We start from the raw sequence: 23,849 nt of genomic DNA, 5'->3' as shown, positions 1-23,849 counted from the left end.
CCTACCTCACCCTGTTACAGTGGTCTGTTTAGGCCCTTATCGGTCGACGGAGCCAAATGGCCCCTTTAGGCGAGTTTTACACCACACCTAAATTTGCGTGGTGTTACACATGCAGAGCTGCGTCAATTACATGAATCATTAGTTCATATACATAGGAGCGTGATGCAATATGTGTCCACATGGTCTAGGCGGATCCGGCTGGAGCCCCTTCTCAGCAACCAGGACATGGAGGAATGGTAATTAGCCCTAGCATGATTAATTCCGTGATGGAGAAAAGTCCTCAAAATAGAGATGAACTACCTTTCTGGTTGGCTGAGCGATTTGAGAAACTCGAAGCTGTATTTCCCAATACTTTTCCATTGGATAAACATAGAATTCTAACGATGAGTTTACAGAAAGCTTTTATTCCCAATTTGGCCGGTTGCACCACCTGGGGGAAGGTGTTTGTGGCGCTGTATTCTCTCCGCTTTGGCACCCCCTCCATGACAGAGCTTCCGACAGTTCTTAAGAAAGTTCAAGAGGCGCACGAGGCAGAGGCTGCTCTAGAGTTGGAGATGACACTGGTTGGGGTATTCCCTATTATCTCTGACATGATACTTGCCAATATAAAAAGAGATGCGGTTATTTTGCAAGTGAGTCAGCGCCTTGAGGCTGTAGCAGACAATGATAAACAATGTGAACTTCTTAAGATTATCGCTAAGGTGTATAAAGCCTTAGGGCATAATAATTTAGGAAATAAACCTTTTACTCAGCCACAGAATAAACTCTCTCCTGAAAGGAGGGGCATCCATTCTTTCCTGAAAGAATTGGAATAAGAATAAACAACAGCAACAATCACAACAACAGGAGCCAGGTTTGCATGCTATTTCACTGACACCTGATGCTTCGGAGTGTAGGTATGATTTGCGTGACTGCTCTACTCGTAAGACACCGGTGAAGTTTCAAGTTCCTGATCCACGTTCTCCTCGTTCCTTGCAGGACTCGTCGGATCAACAGTCTGGTGGAGGGAAACAACATGATTGTAGAAAAGGCGAGACCATGCAACAACAAAATGATCTGCCACGCCAGTTTGACGTTAAAGCCAAACCGGAGAGACAACAGACATATCGTGCCCAGTTTCAGATTTTTTTTTTTACCGCTTTAACAGTGAAATATGCCTCAGAATGTGAGATCCTTGCTCCTGGATTGGGGATAGGCTGTGACCCTCCTAAAAAACGTGGTGGAAGTTACCATAGTACAAGAGGTTCTCCGGCCCTGTCTTGAGGTGAGAGCCACTGACAATTTCATTACAGTGGAAACAGCTGATACACGAGTTCCACCCCCTAATAGACCATGTACAACTAAGGGTATCTTTTGGGATAACCTTAGCTCATCCTGTGACATTTTGTTGGCGGAGGCGGATTAGCCCCCCATTTGGGTTAGAGTCTTCGCAAGGTGAAGGCGTAATACTTCCCAGTTGTTCAAATTATATCTCTGAGGAGACTAAACAAGCTAATGCATCAGAATGGGCTTTAGCCCTAGCCCCGGCAGTGTATCGTAATCAGGTGGGCTGGGATAGAAATTCTCCAGTACATGAGATTCCTTTGCGTTCAATTCCGCAGCCTGAGGCTCAGTATCCAACTAAACTTGAGGCAAAAGTGTTGGTTACTGACATTTTGGCCAGTTGGAATGTCAGGGTGTCATTGAACCCTGTGTTGCATCAATGAATAATCCTCTGTTTCTCATATCGAAACTGAATGGCTCGTATTGGATAGTTTTGGATGATAAAAATTTGAACAGTCATGTTCGCACGTTTGCCGTACAAAACACCCACAGCTCTGCGTTAATAAACAATATTGTCTGTGAAAAGTATAAAACCACTTTGGACATTTCCATTGGATTTTACAGTCACAATTTGGCTCCTGTGAGCCGTGACTGGATCGCATTTACTGTGGTCGGCAATCAAAAAAGATTTTAAAGATTGCCAATGGGCCATAAGAATATCCCTGGTGCGCTTTCTGCACGTGTTTTGTCACTTTTACACAACATTGATCTGGATGCTTTCTCTTATGTCGACATTTATTTGACTGATGACGAATTGACCTCATCTGGTGCATGTTGACCGCATCATCGTGTCCTTTGCAGACTTAGGGTACAAGTTTCATTTTCTTAAGTCGCACATCGCCTATTTGGCGGTTCTCTTTTTGGGTTATTAACTCAACGATGATGGGAGGGGGTTTGCCCCCCTCTTTCTGGAAAAATTTGCTCAATTACAGCCTCCTTCAACTCTTAAGAAGTAACAATCTTTGCTGGGTTTTTTAAATTTTGGGAGCACATACATTCCTGATTATGCTCAGCATATCAGACCACTTTATGCCTTAATACAACCCTCTTTTTCGTCTGCCAGCTGGCTTCCGAAAGAGACAGAAATTCTTCGGTCTTTGCAGTCTGATCTGCTTGCGGCCAACTTTTTGTTAACTTGTGACAACACAACTAACTTAGTCATAAGGATTGTGCCGGGTACAGTGGGTTTCACTTACCTGACGTTCAATGAGGGAGATACAGTCCCCATTGCCTACAAATCGCATTTGTACCCCCAGCCGAGATGTGTTTTCCAGCTGTTGAGAAAATTCCTACAGCAGTGCAGATGGAGATCCTGAAGGAGCGCTCTTTGGCACAGGGAAAATGCATGCTTCTGGTATCTAGAAGCCTAGTCTAGAAGTGGTCACAAAGGTGAGTGTACCGAATTCTAAAGCCTTACACCCGTGTTGGATTCAATGGGCAAGTTCTTTGACATCAGCTGATGTCACTTTCATCTTTGAACCATCTTTGCATATGCAGGAGTTTTTACAGTATTAACAAGTTCATCCTAATCTGCAGTTTTTGCTTCTTCTTGAACGATAAAAATGTATAATTTACACAGACGGATCAGCGCAACCGGCCGTTGGGTCCAAACACGCTTACTCGGCTGCCTGTGTCATAGTGCGGGCTCTATGGTTGAAGGAGTGTTTAAGTCTTCCTTGGCCCACACACAGTCTCTTGGAGACTACACGGCTCAGTTGGCTGAGTTGTGAGCTCTAGCATTGGCTCTCAAATTCTCTGATCCGGATGTACCTACTCTTATAGTGTGCAATTCTTTCTATTGTGTACAGTCCTTTAATGACAATCTATACTTTTGGTCTCAAAATGATTATCAAGACTCTAAAGGTAGTGCAATCAAGCATAACACTATTTGGGTTCAAGTGGCCGATTTTAAAGAGGGCCTGCGGCTCTCACATGTTATGCATACTCTTGGCCATCAGAGTGTGGGAGCACATGCTGTTGGTGATTCTTTGACTGACAAAGCAACCAAATCTGCGTTTGCCACATGTTCCATAGCAGCAGTTACAAGATCCATGACTAAAATTGATAATTAAATCCTGGCAGCTTATGCTGCTACAAGGGAGGGGACGGTGTCCCACAAGGTTTCCTGTCTAAATATTCTTATCATTTATCACCGGAACAGGTTCCCTTTGCTACTATTTTGTCTGTTGGGGATCGGCTGATTCCCAACGAGGACCGCAGGTAATTTCCTTCCTTTGATAATTGCTGCGAATAAATGCATGGGCTCTGCACATGCTGGAGTTTTAGCTACAGTGCCCCTTTAGCAGCAATGGTATTGGTGGTGTGGTCCATATCGACAAACTCATCATTATGTTCTTGCTTGTGACATTTGTCAACAGATTAAACCTTCCACAGCTACACGTCTGCCAGACACACAGCTATACATTTCAAACCAACCGTTTGGATGTATTTATCTTGATCACTGCAGTCCTTTGACATCTGACACTGCCTATAAACATTTTCTGGTTGCAGTGGATTCGTGCACTAGATTCCTTTGGGCTTGGCTGCAACATAGTCCTGATGCTTGAAAAGTCATTAGAGATTTGAGTGTCTTTATCAGAACATTTGCTTGTGGTACCTTCCATTCTGACCAAGGTCCTGCGTTCGTCTCTAAAGCTTACAAGAATGCGATGAGGTGGCTAAGGGTGATATTACAGTTTTCACCTCCACACAGGCCTGAGGGCAATTCTATAGTGGGATGAATGAACCGTGACTTAAAGAAATCTTTGACAACTAAGTCTTCGGTACTGGCAGGGGTTGGTTGACTCATTTATGGGGTACAACATGCACTAAATAATATCCCAAAAAGATCTCTGGGTGGGTGAACCCCATACGAAATGCTCTTTGGCATCAAAATGTTTGTGCCAGACCTTGATGGTCTAGATGTTGTGGCGGCAGCCGCAACATTTGACGTAGATAACCATTGTGCTATGTTATAGGATCTACAAAAGACTTGAGACACTCTTGCTAGAGCTGAGTTGCACTTGTCCGAAGACACAGCGGTGCTGATCCCAATCACTGGGTGGCTCCCCCGAGTTGGAGATCTGGTCCGGGAGAAGATAGAGAACAAAAAAGAATTTAGTCCCTCCTACCGTGCACCAGTCCCATTACTTGGATTGAAGGGCACTCGAACCGTGATTTTGCCTCCACTGCATGAACGTAAGGAGAATCGCAATATTTCCATTGAACATTTCAAATTGTACCATTTGGCTGATACTGAATAGTATGCCAAAACACGTCCCACAAAGAGATGTTTCGCTTCCTGTGAGGTCTTCAACAACATCAACCATACATCAGGAGTGTGTAGTTGAAACTGCAATTGATGTGCTGCCTGTTTTGTCCTCAACTTCGATGGCTACACCTCCAACTATTGACTCACCGTCAATGGAGCTTACAGTGGACATTCCTACACGTGCGCTCCAATCATCTTTTACTGCTGACCATCCAACTTTGTATCAACTAGAAACTGGGGGTTATTACATGGACAGAGACACTTTTCCTTTGCCTTTCTCGTCTTCTTCATCAAATTCAACCACGGAGGAACCCCCAAGTCGGTTTTCCATTTTCTTTTGCTGGTTTCGCAGAACTTATTTGGTGCCTCCTTGGACCCACATTTGGATAGTACTTCAACTATGTTTCTATTTTTGTGGATTGGGGTTGTAACTGTCTTTTTCCTTTTGATTAATGGTCATTATTTACCTGAATGGTCTGAAGTACATTTTGTTGATGGTGTTTTGGCCCCACACACCTCCTCCCACATGATGAAAAGGGATCATTCCCCTGTTAAAATTTCTGCAGTGCCAGTAGTAGATGGCATTCTTTGGGGTAAGGTCCAATACGAAATGTACGGCCAGAAAGAGACGATTAAAATGCCATACGTCTTTCGTGTTTCATTAGGTGTTGTCATCACACTCGGACTGCATTCCGACAACTGGGATGTTAATGCCGTAGATTCGTTATTTTCACATTTAAAATCTTACACTGCCTTTGAAACTGAAGATTTGTATTTAAATCCTGCCAATTCTGCTGATTTATTCTGTTTCCAACATTATGGTCATCTTTCTAACACAGTACATAGTCAGATTAATTATGCACAATGGGAACATTGTCCTGCCCCTTTTCAAGGTAGTTCTCAGACACAGAAAAATAAGTTTGTCTACTTTTCGGGTTATAATCTCATGGACCGGAGATTCTACTATTACAATTTGAGTGTGCAAACACATACGAAATTCATGCTGACCCATACTAAATTGGTATATTCTTCGACTTTCATAACTGATTTACCCTTGAAAGGTTATGATTATTGGAAAGAAACAATCAATTTGAAATCCATATGCAGTACCAAAGATTGGCAGGTGCAGGAAACTGAATCATTGCATCGTGCGTGTTTGATACTGTCACAAATGTTATTTTTGATTCAGATGGTACAACAAATTACATGTTTTGGTTTAGCTACTACTGCTAAGAATTTAAATGTTCCCTCATTTCCATCCTTAGCAGTTTATGACGACTTGAAACAATATGCCAATTGTTCTCTGGAGGACTTACAAAATATGGTCCACAACAGTACGCTCAATTTAACCACTATTGCACCCTTGGGATGGCTAATTTGTCCGCTCAGTGCTAATGCTTGTCAGTTGTGTTTTTCAAATTCAAGGCAGAGGTGTATGCTCTGTAAACCTGACCATCGCTTTCCACACTCAAATACAGTTACTAAATATTCTGTGGGTAAATTATGTCAACAGTGGTTGGGACAGTATTCGTTATCATCTGTGTAACAACATCTCTCCCGTTTAAATGGTGACATTGATTTGGCAGATTTCCTTTTAGGACCACGGTCTCCTCGTCCGAGGTATTTTGCCTATATAGCATATAACAAAATCTGGTAGCTCTCTCAAGTGGAGGCTGCTTTCAGATTGTGCCAAATAGATCAGGATAACCTGCGTAAGGTTTTGGATGTAGTGGATAACAGCATAAATACACTGTCTTCTCATATTTATACTTTGGACAATATTATTTCATCTGTTATTGACATTTTACAGAATGATGTGTCTGTTTTGTATCATGGTCAAAAACAGTTGCACTGGAGGAGGAGCTTAGCGCGCATCCAAGATGGTCGCGTGAGCACAGAGCTCCCGAGACCCTCGCCGCCTCCCGCGTATATCCTGCCACTAATCCTGCCACAGATGACGGGTTATTGAAGATTTGGCCCTGCTGACCTAAATGTTCTTTTCCGAATTTGATTTGGATGCCGGGAACCAGACTTACTCCATTTGAAAAGTTGGCGGCCTACACCGGGGAGCAGCCTGGGTCTCTGGTTTCCGAGGTACCCGGGTGGTAATCGAACAACAACGGACAGTGGAGGTTGTCTTGTGCCCCCAGGGTACTTTCGGTTTCGTTTTTGGACTCTCTGGGCTGAACCCAGTTTCCATCTCGCTTCAGTCTCCCGAGGTCTGCGTTTGGCTTGTACGCTGGCCCGCCATTATTTGTGTTTTAGACTTTTCCGAGATTGACCTGAAGAGAAGCCATTCATACCAGGTCTCGAAGGGCCCTCAGGGGCACGTCGCACACTATGGCGGGCAAGCCTGAAAGCGATAAGCGGACGACCAAGGTCACGCACCGAGGGGGCGCCACTCAATCGAACATCATGGACCGCTACACCCATCCTAAAGGTTCCCCCAGTGGTGCGGGCAACACACCGGACGAGACCAGAGATGGTTCTGCGTCGACGGCGGAGCTGACCTTGCGAGACGTTATGGGCACCATTGCAGAGATTAAGACCTCCATGGGCCAGCAGTATGAGACGCTGGCCTCAAAGTTGGACACAATGGCGATCGACGTTAACTTGATCAGGACCGACCTGGCAAAGACCAATGAACGGGTCAAGTCTTTGGACATCAAGACCGCCAGTCTTACAACCGACGCGTCTGATCTTCAAACTGAGGTCCGTAATCTACGCTTCACTAACGACTTGTTCGCCCGCCGGCTGGAAGACTCCGAAAGTCGTGCAAGGCGCAATAATGTCCTCATTATCGGGGTTCTGGAGAAGTCCTCTGAGATGACCACAGATCTCCTCGTGGATGACCTGATACTGAAAAAACAATGGGGAGAGCAAGGTTTTTAGTTCACATGGGTGAACGGGGAATACTCCTGTACCCCTGGGTATATCATTAGAAAACAGACAAGGAGTACCACCAACATGGAATCGCCGATTCCTAATGGGGTGTGTGGTTAAACAAAAGGCGAGAAGGTTCTCCTTTTGTTAAGAAACCCCTCACTCACCACCTAGTGGTGACATGCTTCATCATCGGGGTCCACCCTAATGACCTAGCGTCATCAGGGTGTGCTACAACACCTGTTTGCAGTGGAGCAGGCTGTGAGTGAGGGTGCGTGCAAAAAAAATAGTAAGTGTGTTAAAAATTGTCCTGGTTTAACTTAGAAAAAAAGATTTTTTATTTGCAAGCAACTGGACAATGTTAAAATCAATGGCGAGATAGAGTGAGGGTAATTATGAGCCCATGTATCTCTATGTGTATCTGGTCTACATGTTTCAACCATAAAGGTATAAAATAACCAGGTTTTCTTCAGGACCAATAAACCCTGAGAGTGGATGGTGTGCGTCCCCTAAAAGACGCACCCGGTCCTAATCTCTGGGACCACAAAAAAGGCAGAAGTGTGCCTGTGGTGTAGGCATAAGCCACATTGGGTTAGCCTAAAAAAATCTCAAAATACCTGTAAAGGAAAAAATGAAAACTAATATCAGATTTTAAACTTTTACAAGCCTGTTACGTTGTGCAGTGCCTCACATTCGTGTCTGCATGCTGTTAGTCCCATTAGGAAAGGTACCTTTTGCTTAGCGTTGCAAAAGTCCTGGCACAAAGAGTTGCTAGTTGTGCCTCTTCTCAATGTGATGATGTGGAAGTGCCTTGGCCGAAACTAAGCGAAGGATTATGTACCACAACTTGTACGCTTGACAGTTATACGTGCGTCAATATCTATTCAACTCACGCGCATTCCATAGTTTTTATGTGGCGTGATAATGTCTCGCATTCATATTGTGCGGGCGAGGTCATCTTTTAAGGAAAGTGCATGTACTGCCATACTCAACACACTCAACACAAGACGGACTCACGTACATAAAACATATAAGACACACAAGTAGTTGGTATAAAGCTTACTCTCAATAGGGTATATGGATACCTCATAGGGCGGGGAAAGGTTATCCACATTACAAAAACGTATTCTGAAACATAAGATTTGTAAAGAGTTTCATGAATAGCGGGTGGATCAAAAGCGTCTCAGAACGAGCGGAGCCATGCTCGTGAGTATACGCTGCCCGTTGATGATCTCTGCGCTCGTCTGTCTAAGCAATTACTTACAGTTTTGGTCCGAGGTGAGTGGCCGTTTACCTAATTCCGTCCGCCGTCCTGCTACAACGAGACCGGGGGCCCCGGAACTAAGATATGCACGCATCGCTTCCGCAATGGGCGGAGTCTCGTGCCGGTCACGTGGGGCGTCCGTGGTGCAACTACCAGTACGGTGGCTGCAGGGGCACAAGCACCCACGGCTGTGGAAGGGTTCGATTTTCTACTGGGGAATCGACGGAGGAATGTGGAAATTAAAACAGCATATGATTAAATAATGTCATGGAATATGGTTGATTCCGATGGATCAAAAGTCCAAAAAATCATGAGCCATATTGGCAGAATTAGATAGATGGTGACAATAAAGAGGTATTTACACTTTACTCGGCAGTATTAAGGATGAGGGTATCGGAGTATGAAATAGTACATGTGTACTGTAATTAGGAAAGGGCCATCATTACCGGTGGGTACTGATGGGGTCATCGATAGTATGAAGTGCAATGCTGGGAAGGTGCAGGTTAGAATAATTCCCAGTATGCCAGAGTATGCTGTTAGTGAGTTTATCGAGACTGTAAATTAGGATGATTTCCACTATGGCAGCGTATGCTATTAGTTAGTATACCGAAACTGAGTGTTCGGGTATGTAGCTGCAGTGGTAGTTAAGGTCGGAGTAGGGCAGATCTAGTGTCATTTGAGTACTGAATGCCACGGGATATTGTCATTCAGGCCTGTTTTGTGGGTCGACAATCTGTAGACCCAACGTTGCTCTTTTTCATATAAGAGTTGTTGAGTATTGGGTCCAGATGGGATTTGTTCAATGATGGTCCATCTCATGTCATTTGGTGTGTGATGAGCCTCTAGAAAATGATCCGTTAGTTTCGTCGCATTTTTCTTACACCGTATGGTGCTGCGGTGCTCACAGATGCGTTGCTTGACTTTGCGAGTTGTCATGCCTACGTAGGATTTCCCGCAAGCACACTTGATCAAATATACAACATTGGCACTGTTGCAGTTCGTATGTGTACGTTGTTCCCAGACTTTGCCTTCCTCTAGGTTCAAAGTCTTTGTGTTCTCTGTGAGGTGACATACACTGCAGTCCCCGCATTTGAAGTGTCCTGTTACTGGTGGGAGGTTCCATGCTTCTGTAATACTCGGGTTCAGATTGGTGGGTTTCACTTTTGGTCTGGTGTTGACTAAGCTGTTTTTTAGACTGGGTGCCTTTTTATAGGAGAAGAATGGTTTTTCCCATTGTAGCAGACCCGTATTCACTATTGACCAATGTTTGTTGATGCATTTGCTTACTTGGTTCGATATAGTGTTGTACGTTGTAACACAGGTAAGTGGAACTTGGTCATTGTGAACAATTCTGTCTTCAAGGAGCCCATCTCTAGGTTGATTCCTGGCTCTCTTCTGGCATTTTTCAATGATCTTTGATGGATACCCACGTTGCTTCAGTTTACTGGTTAGATCCTGTGCTTGGGCTTTGTAGTCCGATAGTTTGCTGCAGTTTCTCCGTAGCCTTAGATACTGCCCATAGGGCAGGTTTTCTCTGAGTGGGCGAGGGTGGAAACCTTCGTATCTAAGGAGGTTGTTCTTGGCAGTTGGTTTAAAGTAGGTTTTCGATGTTAACCCATTTTCCTCTTTTGAAATTTCTATGTCCAAGAAGACCATTTGTTGTTTGTCATAACAGTGGGTGAATCTTAAATGCGGGTCACAGGAGTTTATCCATGTGATGAACTCTTTGAGTGTTTCTTCTGGTCCTTGCCAAATGGCTAGGACGTCATCAAAGTACCGTTGCCAGAACTTGATGTGATTAAAGAAGGGGTTCGTCTCAGCTAGGATGAATTTTTCTTCAAAGTCATAGACGTATAGTCCAGCCACGCTTGGGGCAAAAACACTGCCCATGGAGGTACCACCAGTTTGAAGGAACAGTGAGCCTTCGTATTCAAAATAGTTCCTTTTTAATGCAAGGGTGGCGCATTGGAGAATGAAGGATTTGGGTGTCTGGTGCTCCCAAGTATTGCTTTCTAGGATTGTTTTGAGTACATTGATGGTGGCATCCTGTGGTATGCTGGTGTATAAGCTTTCAATGTCAAAGCTAAGTAAGATGGTTTCATCATCAACTCTGATTTCATTGAGGAGTACCAACAGGTTTTTTGTGTCCTTCAAATATGTGGGTGTAGATTGTACAATAGTTTTTAGGAAAAAATCGCAGAACCTAGAGAGTGGTTCTAACAGTGACCCAATCCCTGACACGATTGGCCTGCCAGGGGGAGGGATTTTTCCTTTGTGCATTTTAGGCACAATATAAAAATACGGGATTTTTCCTTCCGTCTTAGTGAGGTAATCCGCTTCCTGTTTGGAAATGTTTCCAGCTGCTTCAGCCGTCTCCACTAGTTGAATGATTTCTGCTTTAAGATCTTCTGTGGGATCTCTTGGTAGCAGTTGGTAGTTCCTTCCATCCCCTAGCAATCTCCTGCATTCTGTATTGTATTCAATTTTGTTCATTATTACGAAACCACCCCCTTTGTCTGCTGGCTTGATTATGATGGTATTATCTGCTTTTAGATTTAAGATGGCATCTTGTTCTGCCTTACTATTGTTTTGGAATTGTTTTGTTTCTCTCATTCGTTCGATGTCGTTGAACACCGCCTGTTCAAATGTGTTAATCTCGACAGGAATTGTATGGGGTGGAGGTATGAATGTGGACTTAATCCTCAGTCCTGTTTCATTCGGTTTTTCCTCTGTGTCCTTGCTGGGGTGTTTCTCAAAGAAAACTTTCAATTTCAATTTCCGGCAAAACAGAGCCAGCTCGCAGTGAAGCTTGAATTTGTCAAGTCGTGTCGTTGGTACAAAGCCAAGGCCTTTGTTGAGGACTTTGGTTTCTATGTCAGTGAGGGCTCTTGATGATAGATTGGTCACTAGCTCCTCATGTTGCTGGGGCCCGCTTTGTTCGTTCCCGCTCTGCTTCTGGTGTTGTTGCCTACTGGGTCCTCCTCCTCCCATTGGACGTTGTTCCCGGATTTTTTCCGACCCCTTCCACGCCTGCCTCTGTTGGAAAAAGGGGGGCGGTACTGGTGTGGTTGGAAAAATTGAGGTTGGAATGGTGGTTGCCATCCGTACATCGGGAATGGTTGGTCTGGCATAAAAGGTGTAGGAAATGGAGGCTGGCTGTATTGTGGCCATTGGTAATGTCCTCTGAATCCACCTCTTTGTCTTTGTTTTGGATTACTATTTCCAGAGCCTCCGCTGTTGTTCGAACTATTGGAGGTGTTGCTAGAAGCATCCGAATCTGGGTCTGGACCTGGTGTGGCCTTGTAATTCGCATCTGAGTAGGGATATGCCTTCACGAATGAGAACCGTTTTAGGTCTTTCTAAAATTTCTGGACCTTTTGCTGGGTGAGATTATCCCTGTATTTATTAATCTCTTTGTTAAGATCATCCAGTTTCTTTTTGTATCCTGTTATGGTCTCCTTTATTTGCTTCCGTGACTTGTATTTCTATCTGTATTTTTTCGGACAGACGTAGTGCAGTCTTGAGGATAAGCATGATCCAGTCATGCGTACAGTGCCATGCTATACGTGCCCAGTCTCCTCTGAACTCCTGGTCATCTAGGAAGATGCGTGGAGCATTGGTGACCAGCAATCCCTTGGGTGCCATTTGGTTGGTCACATATTCCTTAAGTATGGTACCCTGGAGTATGGTTCTGATCCGGTTTCTTTTCATCTCTGTCAGTTTATCCCAATCTGATGTTTGGCAAATTGTGTTGCTTATGTTTGCATCCGCAAAGACCGCAAGGTTGCCCATGATGGAGTCTATTTCTTCCGTAGAGTAAGTTAAGCCTTGGTTGTAAGCCATGATTAATCGGTGTGTCCTAGAGTTGGGTGAGCAGTGAAAGAGGCAGTGCTGCTAGTTATCAGCTCTCACAGCTGTGCGCTGCCAGTACATGAAAAAACAATGGGGAGAGCAAGGTTTTTAGTTCACATGGGTGAACGGGGAATACTCCTGTACCCCTGGGTATATCATTAGAAAACAGACAAGGAGTACCACCAACATGGAATCGCCGATTCCTAATGGGGTGTGTGGTTAAACAAAAGGCGAGAAGGTTCTCCTTTTGTTAAGAAACCCCTCACTCACCACCTAGTGGTGACATGCTTCATCATCGGGGTCCACCCTAATGACCTAGCATCATCAGGGTGTGCTACAACACCTGTTTGCAGTGGAGCAGGCTGTGAGTGAGGGTGCGTGGGAAAAAATAGTAAGTGTGTTAAAAATTGTCCTGGTTTAACTTACAAAAAAAGATTTTTTATTTGCAAGCAACTGGACAATGTTAAAATCAATGGCGAGATAGAGTGAGGGTAATTATGAGCCCATGTATCTCTATGTGTATCTGGTCTACATGTTTCAACCATAAAGGTATAAAATAACCAGGTTTTCTTCAGGACCAATAAACCCTGAGAGTGGATGGTGTGCGTCCCCTAAAAGACGCACCCGGTCCTACTCTCTGGGACCACAAAAAAGGCAGAAGTGTGCCTGTGGTGTAGGCATAAGCCACATTGGGTTAGCCTAAAAAAAATCTCAAAATACCTGTAAAGGAAAAAATGAAAACTAAAATCAGATTTTAAACTTTAACAAGCCTGTTACGTTGTGCAGTGCCTCACATTCGTGTCTGCATGCTGTTAGTCCCATTAGGAAAGGTACCTTTTGCTTAGCGTTGCAAAAGTCCTGGCACAAAGAGTTGCTAGTTGTGCCTCTTCTCAATGTGATGATGTGGAAGTGCCTTGGCCGAAACTAAGCGAAGGATTATGTACCACAACTTGTACGCTTGACAGTTATACGTGCGTCAATATCTATTCAACTCACGCGCATTCCATAGTTTTTATGTGGCGTGATAATGTCTCGCATTCATATTGTGCGGGCGAGGTCATCTTTTAAGGAAAGTGCATGTACTGCCATACTCAACACACTCAACACAAGACGGACTCATGTACATAAAACATATAAGACACACAAGTAGTTGGTATAAAGCTTACTCTCAATAGGGTATATGGATACCTCATAGGGCGGGGAAAGGTTATCCTCATTACAAAAACGTATTCTGAAACATAAGATTTATTAAGAGTTTCATGAATAGCGGGTGGATCAAAAGCGTCTCAGAACGAGCGGAGCGATGCTCGTGAGTATGCGCTGCCCGTTGTTGATCTCTGCGCTCGTCTGTCTAAGCAATTACTTACAGTTTTGGTCCGAGGTGAGTGGCCGTTTACCTAATTCCGTCCGCCGCCCTGCTACAACGAGACCGGGGGCCCCGGAACTAAGATATGCACGCATCTCTCCGCAATGGGCGGAGTCTCGTGCCGGTCACGTGGGGTGTCCGTGGTGCAACTACCAGTACGGTGGCTGCAGGGGCACAAGCACCCACGGCTGTGGAAGGGTTCAATTCTCTACTGGGGAACCGACGGAGGAATGTGGAAATTAAAACAGCATATGATTAAATAATGTCATGGAATATGGTTGATTCCGATGGATCAAAAGTCCAAAAAATCATGAGCCATATTGGCAGAATTAGATAGATGGTGACAATAAAGAGGTATTTACACTTTACTCTGCAGTATTAAGGATGAGGGTATCGGAGTATGAAATAGTACATGTGTACTGTAATTAGGAAAGGGCCATCATTACCGGTGGGTACTGATGGGGTCATCGATAGTATGAAGTGCAATGCTGGGAAGGTGCAGGTTAGAATAATTCCCAGTATGCCAGAGTATGCTGTTAGTGAGTTTATCAAGACTGCAAATTAGGATGATTTCCTGTATGGCAGCGTATGCTATTAGTTAGTATACCGAAACTGAGTGTTCGGGTATGTAGCTGCAGTGGTAGTTAAGGTCGGAGTAGGGCAGATCTAGTGTCATTTGAGTACTGAATGCCACGGGATATTGTCATTCAGGCCTGTTTTGTGGGTCGACAATCTGTAGACCCAACGTTGCTCTTTTTCATATAAGAGTTGTTGAGTATTGGGTCCAGATGGGATTTGTTCAATGATGGTCCATCTCATGTCATTTGGTGTGTGATGAGCCTCTAGAAAATGATCCGTTAGTGTAATACTGAACCCGAGTACTACAGAAGCATGGAACCTCCCACCAGTAACAGGACACTTCAAATGCGGGGACTGCAGTGTATGTTATGTTATGTTATGTTATGTTAAATTATATTTATATAGCGCACGGCTACTCCGACAGAGTGTCCCGGTGCTTTCCACAAACAAATCAGTGTGTAATAACATAACACGAAACAATACAGAAAAGAAAAAACCCCCAAAAAACAACTAAGCATTAAAAAGCCATGTCTTCAAGCTCTTCCTAAATTGAAGCAAATTAGGAGTACTGCGTAACGCCAGTGGTAAGGAGTTCCACAACTGAGGTGCCTTAAAGCCAAAGGAGCGGCCCCCAGTGCGGGCCTTATGCACGCGAGGAACCACGGCAGTAAAAAGAGCTGCAGAGCGCAGTAGGCGAGCAGGGCGATAGAAAATCAACCTGCGCCGTAAATATCCGGCCCCAGAGCCAAACAGTTCCTTGTGCATCAACGTAAGGGATTTGAACATAATCCGCTTACGGATAGGCAGCCAATGGAGCTTCTGAAGCAGCCCCGAGGCTCGCGATCGCCTATGCAGGCCAAAAATCGCGCGGGCAGCAGAGTTTTGTGCAACCTGTAGACGCTGGACCAGGTAGTCTGGGAGGCCGAGGAAAAGGGCATTGGCATAGTCCAGCCGGGATCCAATGAGCGCCTGCACGGTAATCCGCCTATGCTCCGCAGAGAGCAATGGAAGAAACTTGCGGAGCATCCTCAGAACACCAAAGCAGGCGCCCACCAGACCAAGTACATGGGCTCTCAATGACAATTTATTGTCAAGTTTAACCCCGAGATTTTTGGCAACCAAAGATGACTGTGCCGGGGGATTCATTTCAACCGGCCACCATTGTCGCTACTCAGGGTCAGTGGCACATCCAAAAAAGAGAACCTCAGATTTTGCTGGAATTGGCCTTCAAGTTGTTATGCTGGAACCAATCAAATACCATGGCCAAACAGGCCCGAATACCCTCTCCATCAAATGGCTGGTCTTTGCCACATGTGAAGAGGAGTTGCGTATCGTCGGCGTAGGACACGATCTGGGCCCCATACGCCTCCACCGCCGCCGCCAAAGGGGTCATAAAGATGTTAAATAATGATGGGCTCAACACAGAGCCCTGTGGAACCCCAACCCCCAAAGGCGGCATCTCGGCGGAGCGCTGCGAGACCCAGATCGTCTGGCGGCGGCCTTCCAAAAAAGATGTAAACCATTTGAACACCGTCCCCCTAATGCCGATGTCATGAAGCCTGGCGAGGAGCGCCGCATGAGGGACGGTGTCGAAGGCCGCCGACAGGTCCAACATGACTAGCATGGCCTTGCCACCAACATCCAGAGTCTCCCTGATGATCTCAGAGACCTCCAACAGTGCCGTTTCCGTACTAAAATTAGGACGGAATCCGGATTGGGAAGGATGGAGCAGATGGTTCGTTTCTAAAAAGCTCGACAAGACGCCATGAACATGTTTCTCGGTGATCTTAGCCAACGCCGGCAAGAGTGAAATTGGCCTATAATTGGCCAAGACCTCAGCATCAAGACCTGGCTTTTTCAAGAGGGGAATGACCATCGCCCTCTTCCAGGTACAAGGCACCTTCCCTTCCCTCAAGGAGGCGTTGAGGATAGGATTAACCAGAGGATTCACCACCGCCGCCATCTCAGCCAAAAATCTGGCAGGGCAGGGGTCAAGTGGCGAACCCGATTTAAGGCTGGCAAGCAGCACCCGCGACGCCTCGCTCGTGACAGCAGGAAAATCTGTCATCTCACAGAGAACACAAAGACTTTGAACCTGGAGGAAGGCAAAGTCTGGGAACAACGTACACATACGAACTGCAACAGTGCCAATGTTGTATATTTGATCAAGTGTGCTTGCGGGAAATCCTACGTAGGCATGACAACTCGCAAAGTCAAGCAACGCATCTGTGAGCACCGCAGCACCATACGGTGTAAGAAAAATGCGACTAAACTAACGGATCATTTTCTAGAGGCTCAGCACACACCAAATGACATGAGATGGACCATCATTGAACAAATCCCATCTGGACCCAATACTCAACAACTCTTATATGAAAAAGAGCAACGTTGGGTCTACAGATTGTCGACCCACAAAACAGGCCTGAATGACAATATCCCGTGGCATTCAGTACTCAAATGACACTAGATCTGCCCTACTCCGACCTTAACTACCACTGCAGCTACATACCCGAACACTCAGTTTCGGTATACTAACTAATAGCATACGCTGCCATACTGGAAATCATCCTAATTTGCAGTCTCAATAAACTCACTAACAGCATACTCTGGCATACTGGGAATTATTCTAACCTGCACCTTCCCAGCATTGCACTTCATACTATCGATGACCCCCATCAGTACCCACCGGTAATGATGGCCCTTTCCTAATTACAGTACACATGTACTATTTCATACTCCGATACCCTCATCCTTAATACTGCCGAGTAAAGTGTAAATACCTCTTTATTGTCACCATCTATCTAATTCTGCCAATAGGGCTCATGATTTTTTGGAGTTTTGATCCATCGGAATCAACCATATTCCATGACATTATTTAATCATATGCTGTTTTAATTTCCACATTCCTCCGTCGGTTCCCCAGTAGAGAATCGAACCCTTCCACAGCCGTGTGTGCTTGTGCCCCTGCAGCCACCGTACTGGTAGTTGCACCATGGACGCCCCACGTGACCGGCACGAGACTCCACCCATTGCGGAAGCGATGCGTGCATATCTTAGTTCCGGGGCTCCGGTCTCGTTGTAGCAGGGCGGCGGACGGAATTAGGTAAACGGCCACTCACCTCGGACCAAAACTGTAAGTAATTGCTTAGACAGACGAGCGCAGAGATCAACAACGGGCAGCGCATACTCACGAGCATGGCTCCGCTCGTTCTGAGACGCTTTTGATCCACCCGCTATTCATGAAACTCTTTACAAATCTTATGTTTCAGAATACGTTTTTGTAATGAGGATAACCTTTCCCCGCCCTATGAGGTATCCATATACCCTATTGAGAGTAAGCTTTATACCAACTGCTTGTGTGTCTTATATGTTTTATGTACGTGAGTCCGTCTTGTGTTGAGTGTGTTGAGTATGGCAGTACATGCACTTTCCTTACAAGATGACCTCGCCCGCACAATATGAATGCGAGACATTATCACGCCACATAAAAACTATGGAATGCGCGTGAGTTGAATAGATATTGACGCACGTATAACTGTCAAGCGTACAAGTTGTGGTACATAATCCTTTGCTTAGTTTCGGCCAAGGCACTTCCACATCATCACATTGAGAAGAGGCACAACTAGCAACTCTTTGTGCCAGGACTTTTGCAACGCTAAGCAAAAGGTACCTTTCCTAATGGGACTAACAGCATGCAGACACGAATGTGAGGCACTGCACAACGTAACAGGCTTGTAAAAGTTTAAAATCTGATATTAGTTTTCATTTTTTCCTTTACAGGTATTTTGAGATTTTGTTAGGCTAACCCAATGTGTCTTATGCCTACACCACAGGCACACTTCTGCCTTTTTTGTGGTCCCAGAGAGTAGGACCGGGTGCGTCTTTTAGGGGACGCACACCATCCACTCTCAGGGTTTATTGGTCCTGAAGAAAACCTGGTTATTTTATACCTTAATGGTTGAAACATGTAGACCAGATACACATAGAGATACATGGGCTCATAATTACCCTCACTCTATCTCGCCATTGATTTTAACATTGTCCAGTTGCTTGCAAATAAAAAATCTTTTTTTCTAAGTTAAACCAGGACAATTTTTAACACACTTACTATTTTTTTCCCACGCACCCTCACTCACAACCTGCTCCACTGCAAACAGGTGTTATAGCACACCCTGATGACGCTAGGTCATTAGGGTGGACCCCGATGATGAAGCATGTCACCACTAGGTGGTGAGTGAGGGGTTTCTTAACAAAAGGAGAACCTGCTCGCCTTTTGTTTAACCACACACCCCATTAGGAATCGGCGATTCCATGTTGGTGGTACTCCTTGTCTGTTTTCTAATGATATACCCAGGGGTACAGGAGTATTCCCCGTTCACCCATGTGAACTAAAAACCTTGCTCTCCCCATCGTTTTTTCATGTCCTGGCAGCGCACAGCTGTGAGAGCTGATAACTAGCAGCACTGCCTGTCTCACTGCTCACCCAACTCTAGGACACACCGATTAATCATGGCAGACAACCAAGGCTTAACTTACTCTACGGAAGAAATAGACTCCATCATGGGCAACCTTGCGGTTTTTGCGGATGCAAACATAAGCAACACAATTTCCCAAACATCAGATTGGGATAAACTGACAGAGATGAAAAGAAACCGGATCAGAACCATACTCCATGGTACCATACTTAAGGAATATGTGACCAACCAAATGGCACCCAAGGGATTGCTGGTCACCAATGCTCCACGCATCTTCCTAGATGACCAGGAGTTCAGAAGAGACTGGGCACGTATAGCATGGCACTGTACGCATGACTGGATCATGCTTATCCTCAAGACTGCACTACGTCTGTCCGAAAAAATACAGATAGAAATACAAGTCACGGAAGCAAATAAAGGCGACCATAACAGGATACAAAAAGAAACTGGATGATCTTAACAAAGAGATTAATAAATACAGGGATAATCTCACCCAGCAAAAGGTCCAGAAATTTCAGAAAGACCTAAAACGGTTCTCATTCGTGAAGGCATATCCCTACTCAGATGCGAATTACAAGGCCACACCAGGTCCAGACCCAGATTCGGATGCTTCTAGCAACACCTCCAACAGTTCGAACAACAGCGGAGGCTCTGGAAATAGTAATCCAAAACAAAGACAAAGAGGTGGATTCAGAGGACATTACCAATGGCCACAATACAGCCAGCCTCCATTTCCTACACCTTTTATGCCAGACCAACCATTCCCGATGTACGGATGGCAACCACCATTCCAACCTCAATTTTTCCAACCACACCAGTACCGCTCCCCTTTTTCCAACAGAGGCAGGCGCGGAAGGGGTCGTAAAAAATCCGGGAACAACGTCCAGTGGGAGGAGGAGGACCCAGTAGGCAACAACACCAGAAGCAGAGCGGGAACGAACAAAGCGGGCCCCAGCAACATGAGGAGCTAGTGACCAATCTATCATCAAGAGCCCTCACTGACATAGAAACCAAAGTCCTCAACAAAGGCCTTGGCTTTGTACCAACGACACGACTTGACAAATTCAAGCTTCACTGCGAGCTGGCTCTGTTTTTCCGGAAATTGAAATTGAAAGCTTTCTTTGAGAAACACCTCAGCAAGGACACAGAGGAAAAACCGAATGAAACAGGACTGAGGATTAAGTCCATATTCATACCTCCACCCCATACAATTCCTGTCGAGATTAACACATTTGAACAGGCGGTGTTCAACGACATCGAACGAATGAGAGAAACAAAAGAATTCCAAAACAATAGTAAGGCAGAACAAGATGCCATCTTAAATCTAAAAGCAGATAATACCATCATAATCAAGCCAGCAGACAAAGGGGGTGGTTTGGTAATAATGAACAAAATTGAATACAATACAGAATGCAGGAGATTGCTAGGGGATGGAAGGAACTACCAACTGCTACCAAGAGATCCCACAGAAGATCTTAAAGCAGAAATCATTCAACTAGTGGAGACGGCTGAAACAGCTGGAAAAATTTCCAAACAGCAAGCGGATTACCTCACTAAGACGGAAGGAAAAATCCCGTATTTTTAAATTGTGCCTAAAATGCACAAAGGAAAAATCCCTCCCCCTGGCAGGCCAATCGTGTCAGGGATTGGGTCACTGTTAGAACCACTCTCTAGGTTCTGCGATTTTTTCCTAAAAACTATCGTACAATCTACACCCACATATTTGAAGGACACAAAAAACGTGTTGGTACTCCTCAATGAAATCAGAGTTGATGATGAAACCATCTTACTTAGCTTTGACATTGAAAGCTTATACACCAGCATACCACAGGATGCCACCATCAATGTACTCAAAACAATCCTAGAAAGCAATACTTGGGAGCACTAGACACCCAAATCCTTCATTCTCCAATGCGCCACCCTTGCATTAAAAAGGAACTATTTTGAATACGAAGGCTCACTGTTCCTTCAAACTGGTGGTACCTCCATGGGCAGTGTTTTTGCCCCAAGCGTGGCTGGACTATACGTCTATGAAGAAAAATTCATCCTAGCTGAGACGAACCCCTTCTTTAATCACATCAAGTTCTGGCGACGGTACATTGATGACGTCCTAGCCATTTGGCAAGGACCAGAAGAAACACTCAAAGAGTTCATCACATGGATAAACTCCTGTGACCCGCATTTAAGATTCACCCACTGTTATGACAAACAACAAATGGTCTTCTTGGACATAGAAATTTCAAAAGAGGAAAATGGGTTAACATCGAAAACCTACTAAAACCAACTGCCAAGAACAACCTCCTTAGATACGAAAGTTTCCACCCTCGCCCACTCAGAGAAAACCTGCCCTATGGGCAGTATCTAAGGCTACGGAGAAACTGCAGCAAACTATCGGACTACAAAGCCCAAGGACAGGATCTAACCAGTAAACTGAAGCAACGTGGGTATCCATCAAAGATCATTGAAAAATGCCAGAAGAGAGCCAGGAATAAACCTAGAGATGGGCTCCTTGAAGACAGAATTGTTCACAATGACCAAGTTCCACTTACCTGTGTTACAACGTACAACACTATATCGAACCAAGTAAGCAAATGTATCAACAAACATTGGTCAATAGTGAATACGGGTCTGCTACAATGGGACAAACCACTTTTCTCCTATAAAAAGGCACCCAGTCTAAAAAACAGCCTAGTCAACACCAGACCAAAAGTGAAACCCACCAATCTGAACCCGAGTATTACAGAAGCATGAAACCTCCCACCAGTAACAGGACACTTCAAATTCGGGGACTGCAGTGTATGTCACCTCACAGAGAACACAAAGACTTTGAACCTAGAGGAAGGCAAAGTCTGGGAACAACGTACACATACGAACTGCAACAGTGCCAATGTTGTATATTTGATCAAGTGTGCTTGCGGGAAATCCTACGTAGGCATGACAACTCGCAAAGTCAAGCAACGCATCTGTGAGCACCGCAGCACCATACGGTGTAAGAAAAATGCGACGAAACTAACGGATCATTTTCTAGAGGCTCATCACACACCAAATGACATGAGATGGACCATCATTGAACAAATCCCATCTGGACCCAATACTCAACAACTCTTATATGAAAAAGAGCAACGTTGGGTCTACAGATTGTCGACCCACAAAACAGGCCTGAATGACAATATCCCGTGGCATTCAGTACTCAAATGACACTAGATCTGCCCTACTCCGACCTTAAATATCACTGCAGCTACATACCCGAACACTCAGTTTCGGTATACTAACTAATAGCATACGCTGCCATACTGGAAATCATCCTAATTTGCAGTCTCGATAAACTCACTAACAGCATACTCTGGCATACTGGGAATTATTCTAACCTGCACCTTCCCAGCATTGCACTTCATACTATCGATGACCCCATCAGTACCCACCGGTAATGATGGCCCTTTCCTAATTACAGTACACATGTACTATTTCATACTCTGATACCCTCATCCTTAATACTGCCGAGTAAAATGTAAATACCTCTTTATTGTCACCATCTATCTAATTCTGCCAATGTGGCTCATGATTTTTTGGACTTTTGATCCATCGGAATCAACCATATTCCATGACATTATTTAATCATATGCTGTTTTAATTTCCACATTCCTCCGTCGGTTCCCCAGTAGAGAATCGAACCCTTCCACAGCCGTGGGTGCTTGTGCCCCTGCAGCCACCGTACTGGTAGTTGCACCACGGACGCCCCACGTGACCGGCACGAGACTCCGCCCATTGCAGAAGCGATGCGTGCATATCTTAGTTCCGGGGCCCCCGGTCTCGTTGTAGCAGGGCGGCGGACGGAATTAGGTAAACGGCCACTCACCTCGGACCAAAACTGTAAGTAATTGCTTAGACAGACGAGCGCAGAGATCAACAACGGGCAGCGCATACTCACGAGCATGGCTCCGCTCGTTCTGAGACGCTTTTGATCCACCCGCTATTCATGAAACTCTTTACAAATCTTATGTTTTCAGAATACGTTTTTGTAATGAGGATAACCTTTCCCCGCCCTATGAGGTATCCATATACCCTATTGAGAGTAAGCTTTATACCAACTACTTGTGTGTCTTATATGTTTTATGTACGTGAGTCCATCTTGTGTTGAGTGTGTTGAGTATGGCAGTACATGCATTTTCCTTAAAAGATGACCTCGCCCGCACAATATGAATGCGAGACATTATCACGCCACATAAAAACTATGGAATGCGCGTGAGTTGAATAGATATTGACGCACGTATAACTGTCAAGCGTACAAGTTGTGGTACATAATCCTTTGCTTAGTTTCGGCCAAGGCACTTCCACATCATCACATTGAGAAGAGGCACAACTAGCAACTCTTTGTGCCAGGACTTTTGCAACGCTAAGCAAAAGGTACCTTTCCTAATGGGACTAACAGCATGCAGACACGAATGTGAGGCACTGCACAACGTAACAGGCTTGTAAAAGTTTAAAATCTGATATTAGTTTTCATTTTTTCCTTTACAGGTATTTTGAGATTTTTTGAGGCTAACCCAATGTGGCTTATGCCTACACCACAAACACACTTCTGCCTTTTTTGTGGTCCCAGAGAGTAGGACCAGGTGCGTCTTTTAGGGGACGCACACCATCCACTCTCAGGGTTTATTGGTCCTGAAGAAAACCTGGTTATTTTATACCTTTATGGTTGAAACATGTAGACCAGATACACATAGAGATACATGGGCTCATAATTACCCTCACTCTATCTCGCCATTGATTTTAACATTGTCCAGTTGCTTGCAAATAAAAAATCTTTTTCTCTAAGTTAAACCAGGACAATTTTTA

Source organism: Lissotriton helveticus, chromosome 4_1, assembly GCF_964261635.1.
Source record: "Lissotriton helveticus chromosome 4_1, aLisHel1.1, whole genome shotgun sequence".
NCBI lineage: Eukaryota > Metazoa > Chordata > Amphibia > Caudata > Salamandridae > Lissotriton > Lissotriton helveticus.
The sequence above is the reverse complement of the archived record's forward strand: the minus strand, read 5'-3'. Positions refer to the sequence as shown.